Source organism: Pieris brassicae, chromosome 5 (assembly GCF_905147105.1).
Source record: "Pieris brassicae chromosome 5, ilPieBrab1.1, whole genome shotgun sequence".
NCBI lineage: Eukaryota > Metazoa > Arthropoda > Insecta > Lepidoptera > Pieridae > Pieris > Pieris brassicae.
The window spans coordinates 17,373,306-17,393,182 of record NC_059669.1 but is presented as its reverse complement, the minus strand read 5'-3'; the positions used below and the strand labels follow the sequence as shown (position 1 = coordinate 17,393,182).

The following is a 19,877-nucleotide window of genomic DNA, read 5'->3' as shown; positions in this document are numbered from 1 at the left end:
GTCTTTACGAAATAACATATACCATTTCTTAAAAGGCCATGTATCAGCCATCTGGTTACTTAACAACTGCTCTTTTGCACCTTGATATAATTAAATATATATATTTATTATTTTTATTGTTCAACAACACAAATATTTTACTTTAATATAGTTTTAGTTGAAGACCCAAGTACCGCGATGCCCGTGCAATAATTTAGTATTGACTTGTTTAAGCTTTACAAATAAACGAGTTTCCATTCCAGATATTACTGCAGTGATTATGCAAGCTCACGACCTCGCTGTTTTCAGAAGTTGTGAAGTCTAGTGTTAAAGTTAAGGCTTTGACTTCTCGATTAAACTAATAAATTCAGCGAGAGAGTTCTGTTACTATTAACCTGGATTGCAATTCGATTTATAGAGAGTACCTATGGCTTTAGCTTCTATAATATGAATATAACACTATGCCATATAAATTCTATAAATACAAATGATTTTCAAAATGATCATATCAAATTAATGAAATCAATTTCAAATTTAAAAAAAATATTAAGTTTCTTTGCCGCGTAGATGAGGCTAAAATGAGTTCATGAGTATCATGTTGAAATAATGTTTTTGACATTGAAGCCAATTGTTGTTAGTTTGTTTTATCATTTTGTTTCAACTTATATTAAGTTTTTTTATAAATAAAATAAACAACTTAAAGAACATCGACTTTGTTTTATTTTCAAAAGTGATTCGTTATAATTTCGGTTTAGACGTCAGTGGAAATACAGCATCAAAAATAATTATTTTTGTAGTAATATAAATTATTTAACACAGATTTATCTATGTAAAAAGCTAAAAAAAATATTTTTCAGTATTTAAAAAAATTACTTTAGTTATTCAAAAAGTGTATGCACGTAAATTCGTACACTATTAATGTGCTTAATTCACGCTTGTCTAGTGTTTCTCTAAAAGACGTTAGGTTCCTTTTGAGTACACCAGTTATAGGAGTTACGACACACCCAGAGTGCATATCGTTAAAAACGTGCAACTGTGCGAAACACGAGCGTGTCGCTAATGCAACATAACATATATATAAGAGAACTTATATATTCCTCAAAATTCATCTTATATTCGGCTTTGCGCGTGTAACTAATGGGCCGTCCTTGCCGTGGTCGATTTTGTCCTTTTAAACGTATTTATTATAAATTTAAACTAGGTTATTGGTACATTCATATATTCGCTTTTTTATTCTTTATGAGCCAACAATTCCTCTAGCTAGTTATTATTCAGCGATTTCTATAAAAGGTTTAAAGCTACTGCTTAAACGAAACTGAACGACAATTATATATTTTGAACTGAATGTGTATTTTGTTCTATTTTATACATATTCTTGCCTAAATTGAATTTTGTTCACTTGGCATTTATTCCAGCGATTAATTCATATATATTCAGCAAATTTGTTGTATATCACCACATTAAAAGTTCACACAACTTAGGTAAAGGCTCAGTATAGCTGTTGGCAGAGTTCCAATTGGATGGCAAACAGAGGGTAATAACCCCATAAATCATGAAATCTGGCACTACCTGGGTTCACTCACTTAAGAAAAAGTGAATTACCGTCTGTCTTCTCTCCATGTCAACATTGAACAGAAAATTTGTATATTTTATTTCTACGTTTGAATTTTTGGTAAAATAAAAAAATATATTTAGGGATGTTATGTTATGAATGTTATTAAAGCGAAAGTTTTTTTTCATAAAAACCATACTCTACATAGTGAATATATATGGGGAATACAATTTGTCACAAGCGTGGTAAGAATTATTGAGGTCAGTACGAGTATATGCCTACTAGTAAAACGGTTCCTACGTCCTGAAATTAAAAAGCTCCACGCATTTTACCTCAAGTATACAAGGTGTATGTGAAACATCGTAATCACATAGACTCAAAACTTCCTGAAGAGATGGTGACGAAACCTGTGTATGTACATCAAAAAATCTGCTTATGTTTTTTTGTCAGAAATATGTACACATACAACTGTAGACATAAGGAAAAATCGAAACACTGATTTATTACATCTGACGTATGAAAATCTTTTTCTGGTAAATTTATCTTATCCCAAGAAAGCCGCAGAAATATTAATAACAGAGTGAATGAACCTTCAAGAAAATGTAATATTTTGGTAGGTTCCATCATTATTATTAAATACGTCGCGAAATACCCGACGAGGGTGAAGGCCAAAACTCATAATTATAAATTGTAATATAATCTCGGAGTATTTAACTTGGAAGCGTCTTAGGGTTTAATTAATTTTGCGGTAAACTCTGGGTCAGAGTTCCAGTGTATTTAATGTATATTTAATACCTGACTTTTGGTAAGTCATTTATAATTCTAAATAATCTATCTTACCGCATATCTGAAAAAAGTCCAGCTGCTTAGGTGTTTAACATTAGTAAAAAAAACCTATATAGAGAATACCATCTTCACAGATCGCGCTATCGCTTCCTCCACGTCGTCTTTCAGCGATATCTGGACCAAAGAAAAATAAAGATATAAATAAAAAATAAAATAAATAAAATACGTACATAAACAAGTTACATTAACAGGTAATAATCATATACGTATCCATATTTTCGGACGGAAATTCCCACAAAGAATATTAGAATAACGGCTCATGAATTATAAATAACCGCATTATTTATTAATAACAATCTTCTACCCTTTGCGCCGCATTTCGTAAAATTATTCAGATAAATTGGATTACTTACTTCAATGAAACAAAGGTTTTTAGTGTATTTTTTTTTGTTTTTATTAAACAAAGATATAAATGTGTATGGACTGAAAGCTGGTGTGTTATAAATTTGACATAAAAGTAGAATTTCTTTGTTCATTTCCTAGATTTTCTTTATAAGTAAATCAGTCTTATTAGTTTGAGCTGGTTAATAATATAAATGTAAAAATCCATTGGTAGACGGCAAGAATATGAACTCAGGATGTCGAAATTGCGACATCACTAAGTTAAAACAATATCACAATAAAGACACGTTTAATAATTAATTGGTACGGCCCGCAATTCCGTCAATTTGAATAAACCTCAACGGACACGGTAACAGAAAAAATACCAAAATAAAAAAAATCATTTTGTTGATGATATCGTAAATACGCCCAAACATGCTTTAAAGTCACATTGATCAGATCCTGCATAGCCTCTGTAGGCTCTATGAGACAGTCGCGCTACAGCCGTAGAACGCTACGCTCGTAGCACCTCTACGAACAACTTACTATCGCGGTATATTATAATAAAGTGTGTTTTGTGAAGTGCTTACAACTTAGGGCATTATAAATGTAAGTTGTAATCTTTTTTTGGATTATGTTCTATTCATCGATGTTTATGTGTTAAGTATGTCATTTAATTAGAGCACTTTGATTCATAAGCTTGCATTTTCTGTATACTTTGGCATGTTTTTGTTCAATGCACAATAATGCTTTAAATGTTTTGTTGAGTTCTAGTATTTATTATATATACTACGAAGAGTATTTATTGCAAATTTGTGACAGCAATAAAATATTAAAATTTTGGAGTAAAAAAAATATATAGAACGTTTTGGTACTGTGTGTATACGCAAATGCGGCCTAATTCTGTTCACACAGAGCACACGAATAATTAAACCTTCTTGTCACAGTTAAAAAGGGACTTTCTTTTTTAATTCATGTATGCTTATTTACATATAACTTTATTTTATTTTCATATTGCGCCATTGATAGTAGTACCAACTAGTAACAACTATTAAAGTATTGATGACACAAACTAGTTAAAAAATTCATTTAAATTCTACGTTCCCTCGAGCAAAATTTACGATTCCACATCTCTGACCAAATAGTTTTTCCGAGACGCATTTCATACAAGAAAATCGTTGTAAATTTTTCTTGCAACATTATTCTTTGAGAAACTCCTAATTAAATAATTAATGGTCTACGGATGGAGTACGAAGTTTGCAATTACACTAAATTTACTTTTAATATTTAACTTGTCTAAAGATTCTTCTTTATATAACATAAATATATGTAAAAGAAAAGCTGATGAACTTAAGGAACGTAAAAGAAATCGCATGTTACGAGTATAATAACTTATTATTTATTGCCGGACCGGTAAAGGGCATCTGATATAATACAGGTTCCGAAAAATGGACACGCCACCCGAATACCTAATGAATTGTAAATGAAATCAATGCTAACCTTGTATAGAAACTATTTTCTTACCACGTCAAGGTATGTTTTCTATATTCCTTCACCGTAAACAAACTTAAATTTATTTAAAAAATGGCAAAGGTCGGCAAGACACTTGCGAGGCTTGAGGCAGTGGATATCAATGGGTGATGGTATCACTTAAAATCAGATGATTCTGTGGCCTGTTCACGCCCAATTGTTTGTTTGGTCGTTTAAAAAAATAAAATATAGATAAAAACAGAGATAAGCTCAAGCGCGTTTACGCTACGTATAGTTATTTATTCAAGATGAAACAACGACGATTTTTAAATTGGCAATTCTATGGGTATTATGACTATGTAAGGACTGTTTTAAGTAATAAATATATACTTTTAGTAATTTTCTGTGTTTGATACCGAATGTTACCTAGGTTTCATGTTTTAAAAAAGGTCATCGATAAAAAAACACATCTCTACCGAAATAGAAGTATTTTTTAAAATACAATCTAATCGAAAACATTAAATATTTTTTAGGGTTTAAGAGCTTTTACCAATAATCTTCACGACTAAAGCATCCGTCAGATAAAGGCATATCGATGTAAATGCTCTTGAGAATCTTTTGATTGGTTTTATACGTCGATATGAAAGGTAATTAAATAAGGGATATCAATAAAAAGATGATTTTATATGAAATCCCTTTGCACAATGCTTTCTTTTTTATTTCAAAACGATTTTATTTTTAATATCCTTTCACTGTAACTTTTCTTAATGTAAATAAGTTATACATCAGGTATATAATTATGTTTTTTTCTTATACTGTATTTAGTACGAAGGTTTTTTTTTGTTTGATAGTCAAGTCGGGAAAAATATATTAAAATTATTATATCTGTTGTAAGGCAGTGTCAACTAGGCTAGGCGTGCGTGTCTAAATGGGTCCTCCCGCTTAAATCCTGGTAGCGCAATATATTGTTATTACTTTGAGCAGTTAAAAATAAAAACATCTTGAAAAACCCTGCATATCTAAAACCCAAAACCGCGAAATATAAAGGGCACGAGACTTTATCAGTGATTAAAAATTATATTGATATTATTGTATACAGAACATGTATCTAATAGTTTATCTACAAAGCTGATAATAAGAGAAAACTTAATTAAACAAATGATTGTGTTACACCCACAGGAACACGAGAACTTACTTTGTTAATGCTTTGCTTAGGTTTTATTGATTTCTTCGAGTCTTAATAGCAATGCAGTATTCCAAACATAAAAGCGTTGCGGATGTATGAATTATTTTTCATATGTTTCTATTTATTTATGGAATTGCTAATATGCAACTTCATGAAGATTTCATGAAGTGTTTTAAATTTGTATACCTATTATTAACATATTATAGTGACAGGTATAATTGGGAGATTTATTTCAATAAGCAAGAACAGCAAAATAAATGTTAATTCCCATCTTTTAAATTGTCTTATTATGTTAGTGAGGCATGTGTTCTAACATTTTTGGAGTGAACGACCTCTCTGTTTAGTACATAAATCTTCCGACGTTATAAAGCTTTCTAAGTGTGCTTTACTGAAGGTTGTATTTTAAAAGCTTTCATAGATAAGCTTTCGGTTTTATAAATAAATATTTTTAAGTGGTTAAATATAAAAATATAAATTATAATGATATGGGGTAAAAATCTCCAAAATAATTGATTATTGTTTAAAGAAATGCGATTGACGTTGCAATTTAAAAGATTTTAAAATGGGAAATAATATAGGAATAAACCATAGACGCGTACAGTGTTCAGATTAGTGCGATATATATGTATAGTCATATCTTTTACGACGCTAGCTTCTATTATAATTACGTTTAACCAAACTAAGCCTGTTGCATTGTATAAATTGAAATATTTTTAAAATAATTTAGTAATATTGCTTTATAGGCTTACAAAATTGCTTTCATATAAACATTTTACTAAAGTTGTCTTCATCTTGTACTATTAGCTTGCCGAACATAAATTAAAATAATGAGCATTTCAAGTAGACAAATGAAATTGATACAGAAATCTGTCTAGCTAGTCTAGGCGTATGCCTCGGGTTATGGGACGTCAAATAATATTACTATAGAAATCTACAGGTTATATAGTTTTTGCTCAGTATTAAGATAAGATCTTATTTATTACTCGTGAATTTATAGCAGCTAGATAAATAATCTTTATTGCTTATCTAATATAAATTTGGGATAGTTATATAATATGACAAACAAAGCTTATATTGACAAAGTTTGATATTACTTGGAAATATCGTAAGACCGCATTTGGTAGCTATAAATCAAAAGTAACAAATAAAAATGACTCTGAATAACATTTATATTAATTAAACGCAAAGTTTAGATTAGTAGTTTAATATACGCTATTCACGATACATGATCACGAATTTCATTGCAGACGAACGATATGTTTTTGTAATTTTATTAAGATTAATTATTTAAGAGATTTATTCTTGACGAGAAAGTACATACACTACTACATACTACTACTATTTTATTAAACATGATATTCTTAATATTTATGTTGAAGAGCCATAACAAAAATATAACGAATATTTTGATTTGTAGTGCTCTGTGCTAAATTTAATATTAAATTTTTAATTTGAGTGAGTGGACGGACGTGGCGAAGTTTGTTTTATATAGTTAATTCTGTTGAGTCGTGCGCCGGCTCAGGTAGCGCGCAAGCGAGAACGCATGATATTGCCCTTACATTCGCACGCGACTACCTGAGCCAACCCGCGGCGACCAGACCGCTTTCGCACTCCGTATTTGATAGATATAAATTTTGATAATTTTATTATTTGCGTTGAGAACATATCACTCCGCTTAATTTTATTTCTATTGTTGTGCTATTTCTTCTACAAAACTTTTTACTCCTTCTTGTTTATACTTCTGTGACGTGTACAATAAACTTTCTATATTGTGCACTCGGATTTTCTAATTATATCCAAATTACATCATTTCACACCCACTATATTGGTGGCCCCGCAAAAAAGGACACAAGAAGATGGCTCAAGAAACAACATCAACATCATCGTTAGCGGAGACCTTCCGAGTCGGCGTAAGAATTCCACCCTTCTACCCAGAGATGCCAGGTCTGTGGTTCAGCCAGATGGAGGCGCAGTTCACCCTGGCCAACATCAGAACCGACGAGACGAAATTCTTTTACGTCGTCGGCAACCTGGACGCCTAATACGCCGCGGAGGTAGAGGACGTAATTTCCTACCCTCCGCCTGCCAATAAATACGACAAGCTCAAAGCTGAGCTCATCAAGAGGCTGTCGGCGTCACGTGAGAAGAAGGTGAAGCAGCTTCTCATGCACGAAGAGCTCGGAGACCGAAAGCCTTCTCAGGCCATCATCGCATCCCAGTCCAAGACGGACCTGACTGAGCTGGCCGTGTTAGCTGATAGGATCCACGATGTCGTCGGTACCCAGGTAGGATCTACAGCGGCTGTCACATGTACAGCAGCAGCACCAGGTACGTCGGGTGGCGCCGCGAGCACGGAGATCGCCGCCCTCACCAGGCAGTTGGAGAAGCTGGCAGACAAGGTGGACCGCATGTCTCGCCTACGGGAACGCACCCGTAGCCGCAGGCGTCACGGCCGTCGATCAAGCTCCACCCGCTCATCATCTGCATATCGACGGTACCCACAGTGCTGGTACCACCAAAACTTCGGCGAGCGGGCGAAACGGTGCGTGAAGCCGTGCGACTACCCACAGGCGGGAAATGCTCGGGGCAATCAGGAATGGCGACTGATGATTGTCCGAGTGCGGGTCGCCTGTTCATCACCGATCAACGGTCGAAGGTGCAGTTTCTGGTCGACACTGGTAGCGACCTCTGTGTCTATCCTAGATCATCAATAGCGCGACGGTTAAATAAAACTGATTACGAGTTGTGTGCGGCTAACCGAACTACAAGAAACATATGGTTCCATAAATGTTTCGCCGCGACTTCACTTGGCAATTTATTGTAGCCGACGTTACTAAGGCGATAATAGGCGTGGGTTTTTTGTGCTATTATAATTTAATTGTTGATTGTAGGAACAAACGCCTCATCGATAATAGCACTAGCCTCACCACCCCGGCTTCGCCTGCCCGTCGTTCTGATGACATTTCATCTGTAAAAGTAAGTCTCGGTAATTCCGCATACACACACATGCTACGCGAATTTCCTGACATTACTCGTCCTCATGGTACACACCGCACTCCCAAACACGATACTATCCACCACATCCGCACCACACCTGGGCCACCAGTATCAGGTTCACCCCGTAGGTTGGCCCCCGACAAATTAAAAATTGCCAAGTCTGAGTTCGAGGCCATGTTGCAAGCTGGCACCTGTAGACCGTCAGAGTCACCCTGGTCCTCACCTCTCCACCTCGCGCCGAAGAAGGATGACGGTTGGCTCCCTTGTGGAGACTACAGACTGCTGAACTCCCGTACTATTCCGGACTCTTACCCCATCCGGCACATCCAGGACTTCGTGCACAGCCTGTCTGGCTGTACCGTCTTCTCCCAGATCGACCTGGTCAAGCCAGACATCACCACGCCGTTCGGTCTTTTCGAATTCCCGTACATGACGTTCGGACTTCGAAATGCCGGTCAGACGTTCCAGCGCTTCGTGGATGAGATGCTCATAGCTCTGGATTTCACCTATTCGTATTTGGATGATTTTTTGGTCTTCTCGAAAGACCAAAAGACCCATGAGACCCACCTGCGTCAGCTTTTCACCAGACTGAGGGAATATGGTATGGTCATCAACAGCACTAAGTGCGTCTTTGGTGTGCCGGAGGTCTTTGTCTATGGAAATTTGAATTATTTTCTTTTAGTTGTTTTGAATATTTTTGTACATACTGAATTATTAAGAACAACTGAAATAATATTTTATTTTCAATTTAGTATTTGGTTTGAGAGTATTGCTCGTTTTAATAATTAGTCAGTAGACCTTATAAGAACTTATAAGAAGAAATGACAAAAAGGACGATGTTTTAAAAATGTCAGAATTACTGTTTTCTTTTCGTTTTCGACCTACATAATATATTAATTTTAATAACATTTGTGCTTTAGTTCGTTTATATTTTTGAGATTTTGGTAACATTAATTGGATAGTTAGCCTAGCGACTTTCGACCCTCAGTCATGCATTCATAACCCGGCGGTTCGTGGTTGGTTGAACCATGGTTTATTTCTATGTACGCATTCAAAGTATTAAACAAAACATTGTGAAGAGATTACCACAAACATAGCTGATTGCATATCAAAGACCCAAAAGGTTTGGTTCATTTACCTTTAATAGTAAGCTATATTTGTATAACCTAAACTTTACAAGAGTACTTAGAAAATTAAAAAAAAACATTTTTATTTCGGTATCTGTTTCATGATCATTTGTTAATCTAATAGGGAAGTAGGTAATCAGCCTTCTGTGCCTGACGCACACCGTCGACGTTTTGGGTCTAAGGTATGCCGGTTTCCTCACAATGTTTTCCTTTACCGTTCGACCGAAAGAAGAAAGAAGAGTGCATTGGTGCACGGAGATAAAACCTATGAACTCAGACATATCTGAGTCAACTCAACTTAGAGTATTTACTGTAAACAAAAACACAAAAATCGTTCATGTCTCAAACTAATGTAAAGAACTGACTTTTTACCTTAAATTGTTGAAAACTTGAACCGAATACGAACTATACTTACGAGTTTTCACTGCGAGTTGCTTTAGAAAATTTCAGGTTGAAACTTTAAAATGGAGAGAAAGTTTCTAATTGCGTCTGAAAATCTTAAATGTTCGTAAGATATTTACATTGCTAGTGATTTTATAAAGTTACTAATAAACACTTATTAAAGAGTGTTTAAGATTTATTATAATATAAAACATGGCGATTAAAACGAGTGGCGGAGAATTTATTGCCAGTTTTTCTCTTCCGTTCTACGCCCTTGATTTGAGAACTGGCGAAAAAAATTAGAATACATTTTGTATATACGTACATTTCTATTTTTTACGTTCATAAGTGTACATTGTGTTAACGATATGAATAAATGATTTTGAATTTGAATTGTATTGACACTAATAGTATCGAATAGTTAAAGATGTTCTTGTTGATTTAATTTTTAAATAATTGAAGATTGCTAAAAACAGACTTAAAATCTTTTTCAGGTTTAAATAATACTTCTTGAGTTATGATCAATTTTAATCATATTTTATTCTAAACATTAACAAATTTGTGGGGAAAAAATGAAAAATTGTATAAATATTCATATTGTTACGAAGACGGGTCGACTGCAATGTTTCTAGATTTTTCCACTAGTTAGAGAACTTTTCAGCAAGCTGTAATATGATTTCTGACCGTTTCAGGAGAGGGTCAATCACATATTAGAAAATTGTAATTTTCATAATGTTACCCTAGTTTTCAGGAAGCTGAAACCTTTTTTCAGTCGGTTTCAGAACATGTGTAGTCGAGTAGTGCAGTTTTCAGGAGACCCGTTTTCAGGCGTTTTCAGGCCTAGTTATACCCCTTTGGTGAAGGAATATTCTAGACCGAACTTTCTAGGTGTGAGACAAGGACGAAATGATACGAGAGAGAGAGAGAGAAGATCAGAACTTTCTCGAAACTAGACGAGCACTCTGGAACGCCGTACGACAAGGACGGAGCAACGTGCGAAAGAGACAAAGAGTGCGAACGTTCTAGAATTGTGCAATCGCTACTCAGTAGCAAGCCCGCCTAGAAAGTTCTCGAATATTGTTTAGAATTATTCCCAGGGATATATAAGCGAGCCGAAACGCGACTAGTGACTTAGTTTTGAATGCGATTACACGAGAGAAACACCGAAGCGATAAAGTGCGAATAAAGTGAATATAAGTGATAAAGTACTGTGTGAAGTGTGCATAAGTGAAGTATTTAGTGACTGTGTTTTTGTGTGTTATTAGTGAATCTCTGCAATTAATTTTGTGCCCATAAATTCCTCATTGATTTTTTAAGAAATAAACCCTTGAAGAAATCTACGGCATTTTCTATCCGATCCCCTAGCTCGTAACATTTTGGTGTCAGAAGTGGGATAGAAACATGCCAATTACTCCAAGGGAGAATCAAGAGGAGTCTGTGGCAGAGTCTTCAGCTGCGGAGGGAGTGCAGACAAGGGCGCAATCAGCACGCGACGCCGCCCGGCGACAAAGTTTCGATGCGAACCGCGGGATGGGTGAAAGTAACGATGGCAACATCCTCCTTGCTCTGCAGCAAATGATGGAAGCACAGGCACGCCGTCAAGAAGAACAGACACGACAAATTATGGAAGAACAGGCACGCCGTCAGGAAGAACAGGCAAAACAAATGATGGAAGAACAGGCACGCCGTCAAGAAGAACAGGCACGCCGTCAAGACGAACATACACGCCAAATGATGGAAGAACAGGCTCAGACACGTCGCATGTTAGAGGAGCAGGCTCGCCGTATAGGAGAAAAACTTTGTGACCTGAAAATACAGGTAGATGAAAAGATAGAGAATTTGGAATCCAAGCAGGATAAACGTATCCTTGGATTAGAAAATGAAATCCAATGCCTGAAGACCTCTGGTGTTGTCACGACTGTAGCACCACCTGGAAATGTGAAAGTGCCTCCCTTTGATGGTACATCTTCTTGGGGCGCGTACAAGCTTCAATTTGAGACTGTAGCACAGTCAAACGGGTGGACTGACGATCAAGCAGTTACCGCCCTTATTCTGGGATTGCGAGACGAAGCCCTCGCCATATTAGATACCAAGAAAGGTAAGGTGACGTTGAAGCAACTGCTAGATGCCCTGGAATCACGGTATGGAGACGCACATTTAGAGCACGTTTACAGGGCTCAATTGAAAGATAGAATACAGCAGACAAATGAAAGTTTGCAAAAATGGGGACTTGAAATAGAGAAGCTGGTAAGGAAGGCCTACGCATCCTCACCAGATGTTGCAGACAAGATGCTGGTTCAAGCTTTTGTCGACGGTATTCGAGACCGTGAAATTCGAATGGCTGTGAACCTCGGTCACCATAAGGAACTTAAGGATGCTCTTGCCCATGCGTTGGAGGTGGAAGCATTTTGCAAGGATCATCGACCTAACCGCATTAGGGCTGTCACGGAAAAACCAAGTACCCAACGTGGACCCACCTGTTACCTCTGTGGGGAAATAGGGCATATGAGGTTTTCATGCCCTAAAAAAGATCTCAGAGGCGAAATAAAGACTAGACGTGGGGATCCGGAAGCAGCGGGTGTGACTGCCGCTGAACAGCGGCAGGGAAACGAGTAGAAGCCAGGACCACGGGGCGGGTGCTGGCCGGTTCTGTAAGGAAGGCCCCAAAAGTTATGATCACTCAAACTCAGGATGGGAATACCATTGTTATCGACGGAGAAGTAAACGGATGTAGGTGTGAGTTAACCCTTGATACTGGAGCTTCCCGGACAGTAATTAGATACCAACTTCTGAAGTCATTTTACAAAAGCCTTTCTGGTGGAAATGTAGAGCTCCTTACAGCTACTGGTCAGCACATAACCGTTCGAGGGGAAGGTATCGCTACCTTCAAGATTGGGGGAAGATCATACAGACATAAGGTGGTTATTGCTGACATCGTGGATGACTGTATTATCGGTTTAGACTTCATGAAGCATTACAACTGTAAGATTGACTTGAAGAACGGCACGTTCAAGTGTAGAGATGAGGTAGTTTCTCTAAAAGGTAATACATTGAAGGGTGGGTATGACGTCTATAGATCCATCACTGAAAATAGTACAGTCAGTAAACAACGAGATATAGTTCAAGAAGTATTAAAGGACTGTAAGGTAACCTTGTCAAAAGAAGAAATGTTGAAAGCAAAGGAACTATTGAAGTCATTTTCAGACATGTTTGCTACACACGATGGAGATCTAGGCAGGACAGGTGTAGTTAAACATCGAATTGAGACTGGAACCGAAGCACCGATACGTTTGCGACCGCGACGAGTACCTGTCGCATATGAAAAGAATATAGACAAGATGATTGCGGAAATGTCAAATCATAATGTCATTGAATCATCTTCCAGCCCTTGGTGCTCTCCAGTAGTTTTAGTCAAGAAAAAGGATAACAGTTTAAGGTTCTGCGTCGACTACCGTCGTCTTAACGATATCACAAAGAAGGACAGTTATCCCTTACCTAGAATAGATGACACCTTGGATACCTTAAGTGGGGCAAAATGGTTTACAACTTTAGACTTGAAAAGTGGGTACTGGCAGGTGGAGATAGACCCAAGTCATAAAGAGAAGACAGCGTTCTCAACTGGAAAAGGACTATGGCAGTTTAAAGTTATGCCGTTTGGGCTTTGCAATGCGCCTGCTACCTTTGAAAGACTAATGGAGAAAGTACTATCAGGACTGATAGGACAAGCCTGCTTAGTGTACTTGGATGATGTAGTCATCATTGGGAGAAATTTTGAAGATCATATACGGAATCTGCAACGGGTGCTCACCAGACTCCATAAAGCCAACCTGAAATTAAGTCCAAAGAAATGTTTATTTTTTAAAAGAGAAGTGAGCTACTTGGGTCACATTATATCGCAGGACGGAGTTCGAACAGATCCCGAGAAGATAGTTGCGGTGAAGGAATGGCCAGTACCTAAAGATAAAACTGAAGTCCGTGCTTTCTTAGGCTTATGTTCTTACTACCGAAGATTCGTGAAAAATTTCGCGGATATTGCAAAACCTCTTCACAGACTCACCGAAGAGAAGAGAAAATTCACATGGGATGGAGAGTGTGAAGTTGCATTTAATGAGCTCAAGAACCGACTATGTGAGACTCCGATACTAGGCTACCCGGACCATGATGGCGAATATGTGGTAGATACAGATGCCAGTGGAATTGGCATCGGAGGTGTACTATCACAGGTAAAAGGTGAGCACGAGGAAGTAATAGCCTACTTCAGCAAGTCGTTATCGAAACCAGAACGAAACTACTGTGTCACTCGGAGGGAACTACTGGCTGTTGTGAAGACGCTGCAGCATTTCAGTAAATACTTACTAGGTCGCAAGTTCCGTCTTAGAACAGATCATGCTGCATTAAAATGGCTACTTCAGTTCAAGAACCCAGAAGGACAAGTGGCTCGATGGATCGAACAATTGCAAGAGTATGACTTTGCTACTGAACATCGCAAGGGTAGAGCGCACGGGAACGCAGATGCATTGTCTCGTAGGCCATGTGAGGAAGACTGTAAACATTGTACAAGACACGAAGGTAGAGAGGTTGCCAATGTGAGGATACTCAGAACGGATACCATTAGTCCAGATTGGTGTTGTAAATTAATTCAGGAAGAGCAACAACAAGACTCTGACATTAAACCAATTCTGGACTGGATGAAATCTTCAGCTATAAAGCCGCGATGGAATGATGTTGCATCTACTAGCACCACGACCAAGAGTTACTGGGCTCAATGGGATAGCTTAGTTCTCCATAATGGGGTGTTATGTCGTAAATGGGAAAACGCTCGTGGGGATGCATCTCATCTACAGTTAGTTGTGCCAAGAGCCAAGATTCGCAACATATTGGAAATGTTTCATGACGGCTCATCAGGCGGACACTTAGGTGTAAAAAGGACTCTTTTGAAAATTAAAGAGAGATTTTATTGGATACATTGCCGCGAAGATGTAGAAGACTGGATTCGGAAATGTAAAGCTTGTGCAGCTGTTAAAGGCCCACAGTCGAGAACTAGAGCGAGTATGAAGAAATACAATGTCGGAGCTCCATGGGAGAGGATAGCAGTTGACATAGCTGGACCATTTCCGTTAACAGAAAAAGGAAATAAGTACATCATGGTTGTTATGGATTATTTTACGAAGTGGCCCGAAGTATTCCCTATTCCCAATCAAGAGGCAGTTACAGTAGCTGAGATACTTGTAAATGACGTATTCTCTAGATTTGGAGTACCTTTGGAAATGCACAGTGATCAGGGAAGAAATTTTGAGTCTCTACTATTTAAAGAATTGTGCCGATTAATGGGAATTCATAAGACGCGGACTACTCCATATCACCCACAGTCAGATGGAATGGTGGAACGCTTCAATCAAACTTTGGAAAGGCACTTGGCAAAACTGGTGGACAACCATCAAAAAGACTGGGACAAGTATATTCCATTATTTCTAATGTCATACCGGTCTGCGGTTCATGAAACCACAAATGTTACTCCTGCTTTAGCCATGTTTGGGAGACAACTTAGATTACCAGCGGATATTGTAACTGGGCGACCACCTGACACACCGGAGAGTGTTACAGAATATGCTGCGGATCTGCGTAATAAACTGGACGAAATCCATGAACACGTACGAGCATCACAAAGTAAAATAAGTGAGACTACGAAGATTAGGTATGACAGAAAGACGAATCACATAGAATTTAAAGAAGGCTCGCAAGTATGGCTCCATAACCCAACAAAACGAAAAGGCAAATCACCAAAGCTTCAAGCTGACTGGGATGGTCCATACACGATAGTCACGAAGATAAATGACGTTACCTATCGCATAAAGAAAGTGGGTGGTTTAAGGAGCAAACCGAAAGTCGTTCACATAAATCGATTGGCTCCCTATAAAGGATGTAATGATGCTCGGGACGAGCATGTCTAAGGAAGGGGTAGTGTTACGAAGACGGGTCGACTGCAATGTTTCTAGATTTTTCCACTAGTTAGAGAACTTTTCAGCAAGCTGTAATATGATTTCTGACCGTTTCAGGAGAGGGTCAATCACATATTAGAAAATTGTAATTTTCATAATGTTACCCTAGTTTTCAGGAAGCTGAAACCTTTTTTCAGTCGGTTTCAGAACATGTGTAGTCGAGTAGTGCAGTTTTCAGGAGACCCGTTTTCAGGCGTTTTCAGGCCTAGTTATACCCCTTTGGTGAAGGAATATTCTAGACCGAACTTTCTAGGTGTGAGACAAGGACGAAATGATACGAGAGAGAGAGAGAGAAGATCAGAACTTTCTCGAAACTAGACGAGCACTCTGGAACGCCGTACGACAAGGACGGAGCAACGTGCGAAAGAGACAAAGAGTGCGAACGTTCTAGAATTGTGCAATCGCTACTCAGTAGCAAGCCCGCCTAGAAAGTTCTCGAATATTGTTTAGAATTATTCCCAGGGATATATAAGCGAGCCGAAACGCGACTAGTGACTTAGTTTTGAATGCGATTACACGAGAGAAACACCGAAGCGATAAAGTGCGAATAAAGTGAATATAAGTGATAAAGTACTGTGTGAAGTGTGCATAAGTGAAGTATTTAGTGACTGTGTTTTTGTGTGTTATTAGTGAATCTCTGCAATTAATTTTGTGCCCATAAATTCCTCATTGATTTTTTAAGAAATAAACCCTTGAAGAAATCTACGGCATTTTCTATCCGATCCCCTAGCTCGTAACAATATGATTACGCTTAGTAAAAATTCTGCTTCTATTTTCTGGATTTTTTATAAGGAGATTGTTCTTTTTACTCTGAAACAATAGCTGTTTCTGGGAATCTTACCCAAACTTCCAGGACATATCAATAGCGAAGAGTGTAAGTAATAAGACTAGCACATATTCAAATTTCTTTGAAAATAATAATTTCTATTCGTTATTTCACTAAAAATAATTTAATTCAAGAACTTTTATGAACTTTTAATTAATGAATTACAAGTTGTATGCAAATTATTAATATTATGCGACTTAATTGCATACTTGAAAATATAAATGACCAGATGAATAAAAATGACGTAAATCATTTAATGTGAAACCAACTTTTTACGAACAGGCTAGTTGGTGCCTGGGACTTTCCCTGTTGTACTCAGATATAGAGAAAACAAATAAATATTTTTGAACCAACAAATTTATTTGTTTATTAAAACTTCGTTGCATTACAATATAAAAATTTAACATAATTAAATTAAAAGGAGGGCAACTGGCAATCTTATCGCTATCGAGCGATATATTCCAGGCAACCACTATGAGAAAAAATAAGTAAGGTAGGCAAGAAATGCGAATATAGTTATTAAGACAAAACCAAACGGGAACAAAAACAAACTAGGCTAAAACCTTTTTTAGCTTAGTTTGTTTTTGTGCCCGTGAAAAATAAGAAGTGCACATGAATTACGATAATTTAAGATCAGTCTCACGTCAGTTAGTAGTTATTACGAAAGTTCGGGATACGATGTGGACAGGTAATGTTCATATGGTAAAGGTAATATATGTGCAGCATATCTATCCTATTACTAATTAATTAATTCCAACACACAAATATACAGTATTTAAAATCTTCTTAAAATACAAAGTAATCATTATAATTAAAACTTAAATATAAAATAAAACAAATTTGTAAACATTGGTCCCTGTGCAAGGTACCCAAGGTACACTGGGTACCTTGGCCCTGGGTACTGGCATCATTTACTGGCTGTATTGTGTACTTATTCGTTGAGCGAGGAAATTACCAGCTCCGGAATTATCTAGCCGGCGTCGACTTAAATTTCCAATCCAAAGGGGAAAAGAATAAAGTTGGAAGAAAGGCTAAAAATCAATTTTTTCCTATTACTTATTATATAATGAAAAGTAAATTATATTTGTTGAAGTAATAAACAAGCAGAAGATAATCTAGCTGACATTTGTAAAATATAAAATCAATCATACTCAATCAAAAATATAAATAACATACACTGCATTCAGAATATTTAGTTTCAATGTCAAGAACTTGTTTTGAGTATTGACTAGGATTATTCAAATACATTTTTCGACTCCGATACGGCCATTTTCGACATTGAATAGAATTCAGTAGTGCAACGTATTGAATGTTTCGATCTTTGACCGGCGATGCAATCTGTGTGATGAGCTTGCATATTTGTCTACTAAGTTTAATGAGAATTGCTTTAAAGTTAACTATAGCAAGCAAATAGAATTTGTTCTCTGTGAAATAAGTAAATATAATTACCGTTTTAAATAAACACGATAAAGCCTTAAAACTATTTGCGACTATTAGCTGTAGACATTCCGTTTAGCGAGCATAAACTAATTCCAAAGCCGAGGAAAAAAGCAAATTAAAACTTCTTTAATTACTTTTATTCAAAACGGTAATAACGTTTTTTAAAGGTCTGATTTTTTTCACAGCCTTTGTACTAATCTTAAACAGTTTCTTAATAAACTATTTGTTTATGGATCAATGGATCATACTGTGATATAGCTTTCAACTTTTGTTTAGACATATAAAAACACTTACTTATAAAACCTTAAAGTTATCGTGGTGCAATAACAGGACTGTTCAATGTAGATATAATTTGTATATATTAAGTGCGAATGTCATACATAATATAATATACACATCCTTTTTGAAAGTGTAATGGTAATTTGTTTTTATGTTTTCCGTAATCATATGATATTTTGAATAATAGATTGTAACTTACATTGTAAAAAATATTATAATATAGATAAATACATCTAGTTCGGCTTTAGATATTTATTGAGGAATGAATTCGGGTCACTTGACGGAATTGTATAGCTAACCGTAGCATTATCGTAGCTCGTGTATAAAGGTTTCATTGCAGTGGGTCCAAGTAATGATTATTGTTCTAAGGATTTGATCTTACGTCTAATGTTAGCTCTTTTCGTGGATTGAGTAGCCTTTTGTAAGGATCTACATTATCTTTGTTTTTACTTTGAAGTTACTTACGGTATCAATAATTTTTTATACTGTTATAATGTTATGAATAAGTACATTATGTTTAAGTGCCCTATGCCTCACTATTAGGCTACGAGACCTATTGCTAAATTTAGACTAGACTATTATCGTGTTTGTGAAACTTAATTGTCACAGAGCACTTAATTTAATGCGTCTTTAAAGAAATACTGTTGGGCCTCGAAAACTGATTATGGCCTAAGATCCGACTACTAGAATCGGCAACTATCTGTTTTTTTTCATGAAATTAATTTTAAATAAATGTTGAGGGAGCATGCAATGGCCTATCCATCCTAACCTGCCTATAAAAATATCAACAATCATTTTTGGATAAATTAATTGCTGTAACTATATTTTTTGTCTAATCATTTTAAAGAAAAAGATGTTGAATAGAAAATAAAATGGTTGTTAGGGTTGCAAGGTGTAACAAGTATTTTTTGTTAATTATTTAGTCATTCCTTTAATTTAAATTTAATAGAAAAAATAAATTGTATATTTCCTGTTTACGATAATCCATGGTTGCCTGTTAAAAATGGTAAGCTGAGGTTGCCATGGCTTCAATTAAATTTTCGCTCCAGTTAAGAGTGCGAGAGAAAAGATGCCCGGGTTGGAACGTGCTATAAACAAGATTATAATGTTTTGTGGATGTATTTCTAGTATTATTTTATTTGTATTTATGAAGTACACATTTTTCAGTATAATGAATTTTTTTACGAGTTTACTACTTTTTAAAGTTTTCTACGGAATCTTTAAAGCACATTAATGTTGTTTTATTTAATAATTCCATGTTCATTTACAACTTTCAGTTTTTTCGTTAAGAACTAGTTAGTTTATTTTTTCTTGTCTAAACTTCGCGTTTTAACTATAAATATTGCAAAATCTATAGTTTATTTAAACATTATTTCAATTATAATTTGTACCACAAAAAAGGTTTCCCATATTAGACATTAGTCTTGTCACAGAATGACACTTAAATTTCATATAAATACTTATATATTTTAAT

The 19,877-nt window shown here is 36.2% G+C and overlaps 1 protein-coding gene across 1 annotated transcript in view; it reads left to right on the top strand.

Annotated features, from left to right (window-relative positions):
* The first annotated feature begins 3,270 nt into the window (after positions 1-3,270).
* The window catches only part of LOC123710182 (atrial natriuretic peptide receptor 2-like), a 34,914-nt gene continuing 18,307 nt past the window's right edge, over positions 3,271-19,877 (top strand). Inside the window, exon 1 of the mRNA XM_045661935.1 lies at positions 3,271-3,307. The gene's annotated coding sequence lies outside the window, so the exon portion shown is untranslated. The remainder of the gene's footprint in view (positions 3,308-19,877) is intronic.